General features: G+C 41.0%; 1 long non-coding RNA gene across 1 annotated transcript; it reads left to right on the plus strand.

The window, feature by feature from the left end:
- The first annotated feature begins 1,910 nt into the window (after nucleotides 1-1,910).
- On the plus strand, nucleotides 1,911-2,570 carry LOC127533571 (uncharacterized). Its single transcript, XR_007941330.1, has 2 exons — nucleotides 1,911-2,078; nucleotides 2,459-2,570. It is a non-coding gene; the product is annotated as an uncharacterized LOC127533571 (long non-coding RNA).
- The last annotated feature ends 1,643 nt before the right edge of the window (nucleotides 2,571-4,213 follow it).

Raw genomic sequence — 4,213 nt, forward strand, 5'->3', positions numbered from 1 at the left:
TGAGAACTACAAAAAAGCACTTTGGTTATGAGTCTCAAGATGAGCCCATTGAGGATGCACTGCGAAAAATGGAAACTACGTTTTTCAATGTGCTTGTGGATACAGCCATCTCCTCTATTGATGAGAGATTTCAGAACCTTGGAGAGGTAAAGACAAATTTGGAGTGCTCATCACCTTCCCTACCTTTAAAAAAGGAAGAGGTTCTACAACATTGTCAAACCTTGTGCACTGCTCTGACCCATGACAGCCAGCCAGACATTGATGGCACTGAACTTGCAACGGAAATGTACAACTTTCCACCTCTGCCATCAAAAATATGACCAACATGGATCTGTTTGACTTTCCTGCATGAGAGGAAACTGACAGAAATTTATCCCAACATGTGGGTTGCTTTAAGAATTTTTGCAACTCTCCCTGTCACAGTGGCCGCTGCTGAGAGAAGTTTTCAAAGCTCAAACTCATTAAAACTTACCTGAGGTCTACCATGATGCAAACTCGTCTCTGTGGACTTTCCATAATAAGCATTAATCATGTGGTCTCCAGGGAGTTGTCATATGATGATGTCATAGATGACTTTGCTGGAAAAAATCTAGGAAAGTACAGTTCTAGCAAGAGAGGTGAGGTTGAGCAGGTGGTGGCACTGGCATCACGCTAGTGGATGCAGTAATAATCACCACGAGGTCTATATGCCTTTTTTGTACATAGTTTTACATATAGTTGTATAGTTATTTATTTAGTTTTGTATAGAGTTATTGCACAGTGTAAATGTAGCTTATGTTTAGTTATTGTGGGCAAACTGTGGTTATTTAAGTTCTTTGATGTTGACTGTTGTACTTATAATTTATTGCTATTATTATTTATTCACTTATTTACAGGATCTTTATTTTGTCGTAAGGTATTTATATTTTATTTCAGATTTACTTTATAACTGCTTCTGAGTGATTTATTTGGAATTTGTTAAGCAAATAAATTGGGGGACATCTTGTAAATTAAAGACAATGGTATTCGATTTCTTTTGTAAACATATAAATTGCCGATGGGGGGGCGCGATCTAAAAGCTCGCCGAGGGCGCCACATTGGGTAGAGCCGGCTCTGATTACTACTATACTACTACTAATACAGCATTAACTACTATAGTACTACAGTACTACTACTACCGTGTTAGGGTCCCTTAGCCTAAGCCTTATTGATGACATAAAAGTAAATATTTCTAAGAACAGGAAAATAGTGGAATGAGTTTTTTAACACACATCTGTGGACATGTGGACATCAACCTGTGATCAGATCCAGATGTGGACATCAACCCTACTACATGATACTACTATTAATACTACTACTACTATTGGTTCTATTATTAATACTGGTAGTATTAATAATAGAATTCTACAATTTCATTTAGCAGACGCTTTTGTCCAAAGCGACGTACAACACAAGCAAGAATTCAGACATAAGGAAAAACCTGTAGTAAGTGCAAAAAGTGCGATTGGTCAAAGGTGTTGCCATCAAGTTGCAGAGAAGTGCCCAACCACCCCCCCTCCCTTTTTTTAGTAGCAGATAATAGTAGCAGTACTACTACTACTATAATAATATAATAATAATTATCATTATTATAATAATACAATAATAATGATTATCATTGTTATTACTATTATTCATTATAATAAACTATTATATTATTATTATTATTAACGACAATAAATAACAATAACATATAATAATAATATAATTATTATTATTATTATTATTATACTATTCATCATCCCAGTTCTTCCTAAATGGTTCAGAAAGTGAAACTAGCTGCTCCAGAGCGCCTCTCTGTGGTTGATTATGAACGTCACCTTTCTGCTCAGCCTCTACCTGTGACCGTGGATGGGGGGCGTGGCCTGGATATCAGTGGGCGGAGTCAACGTCAGCGCAGGGACCTCCGTAATCTGCTGCCCTATGATGATCAGAGAGGAGGCGGAGCCAGTGACCTGTACTACCAATCAGACAACTGGAGGGGGCGGGGCTTAGATCATGCTCTGCAGCGATTGGTGGAAAAAATCAGCGGAGGGAACAGGAGGAGGAACAGCGAGCAGGTAGGAGAGGGTTAACTGAACAGAAAATTTAATTCCTTTAAATGGCCTCTTTGTGAGAATAATTTAAAAATATTACAACTTATTTAGATTCATGAGTAAAGACTCAACATAGCCAATATTTTTATTTCAGACAAACTCATTTTAATTTTTACTTGAAAAATGAACATTTTTAGAAAATATTTGAGTTTATGTGGATTATTGCCTTCCTGCATCTATAACTGTACATTCTATGATCTTTACAGTCAAACTAATTCAAGTTTTTTTCTGCCATCATGACTTTGTTTTAGAAATATTATTTTTCCTTCCAGTATTTTGTCTTTATTCTTCTACTGTCATCATCAGTATGTTTGTTTAGAGAAACCAATCAAATGCATCCACAGCCTACCTGGCCGCTCTGCTCCGCCTCCTGAGCGAAGCACAGAACGCAGGATTGGTGGGTCCAGGCGACGTGGAGGTGGTGGAGGTGGAGGAGGACGAGGAGGACGATGAGGGGCCTGAACTCCAGACTACGATGAGACGGGCGGGGCTGAGCATGGGGAGGCCCCCGGCGCTGTGGTGGGGTCTGATGGAGCCTCAGCTGGCTCAGGCTCTGCTGGACAGGTGAGTGTGTTCAGGTTCATGTAGAGCATCAGGCAGAAGTGGAGGTCTGAACTCACCTGTTACCTGTCAGGATGGGCCCCGGCTGGTCCAGAAGCTGCTGGACAGAGCGAGACAGGAGAAACTCCAGCATGACGGACGAGTGCTGAGCAGAGAGCAGGACACGCTCAGGTGATCCATCACACCTGATCAGTACAGAAAAACTCGCTTCAAAAGTTTAACCCTGCAGGTTGAAAGTCTGAAATGTGGGGAAAAAATCTATTTTCACAGTGAAACTTCTGATGTCCACGTTTTCAACATTTTGAACATTTCTTTGTGGAAAAAGAAAATTTAAAAATGTTTCTTTAAGAACATTCACATAAAAATCAACCAAAATCCAGTGAATTTCACTGTTCTTAAAGAAAATATAAGAAGCTTTACTGATATATATGTAATCACTTTAGATATTTTTAGGATTTTTTGGAAGATTTTTACTCATTTTTGGATCTTTCTCAGACATGGAAACAACATTTTTTGGTGCCGTAGATGAGGACAGCAGGAGGATTAAAGTACCGCTGGAAAGATCAAAGCCAAACAAAAAGCAAAATAAAATCTTGATCGAAAGAATCATTCTGTTTTCTCATCATCATGTCATTTTTTATCATAACTTTTCCTCCAAATACTTCAACTTTTGCTGCTACTTTTGTCAATAAACCATTTTTTCTGCACTTCTTCCGACTTTTCTCACTTTAGAAGCTTCTCTTTGTGGATCATAAAAAGGTTAGGATGAACTGAATAGTTGACAGCTAATCGATCCTCAGATTAATCATTCTAGAAGGGTTGATTTCTAAATAAATTAATTTATTATTAAAGATGGCCGTCTCCTCCCCAGGCACCTGGTTGCTAGGATACTGTCCAGCATCGGCCCTAACGACGCCCCCCTGGTCTCCAGTGGCAGGATGAGACGGGACCTGTCAGCAGGTGAACCTGTTAGCTCCGCCCACAGGAGAACCCGTCGTTCCCTTGATGACGTGCCCCTTCCATCACCTAGCAACGACCCCCCCCTCCTCAGGGTGAAGAGGCTGGAGGACGACGAGGATGAGCAGAAGCTCCGCCTCCACGCCGCAGGGCTGCAGAGGATGAAACGCATCGACACCATGGCAACCGCTGATGAACTGAATCATGGGAGTCGTAGGCGCCGGAGGAGAGCTGCCCTGAACTACGACCCCAGCAGCTGATGGATCAGATCGTTCAGTACCTGAGGGAGTAGAAATATCGTTTGTTTTTGCTGCTGTTGTGAAAATGTACCTGATCAGAGGAGGAAGCTGTCAGAATTCCCGATTATTGTGTTGCTTTGTGGAAAATCTTTAATCAAACATCACCGAGCCTCTAAACCAAAACCCCTCTGACATCACAGTCTGCAGCTCTCTGATTGGCTGCTTACCTGAAGCAGTGCGCTACGACCATCTTCAGGTTGAGTCCAGCTTCCCTCCACCAGAAAAAATAGACACATGATGGACAGTAACCGTAGCAACAGCTCATCAGCTCTGTGATTGATC

This window comes from Acanthochromis polyacanthus, chromosome 4 (assembly GCF_021347895.1).
Source record: "Acanthochromis polyacanthus isolate Apoly-LR-REF ecotype Palm Island chromosome 4, KAUST_Apoly_ChrSc, whole genome shotgun sequence".
Classification (NCBI taxonomy): Eukaryota; Metazoa; Chordata; class Actinopteri; family Pomacentridae; genus Acanthochromis; species Acanthochromis polyacanthus.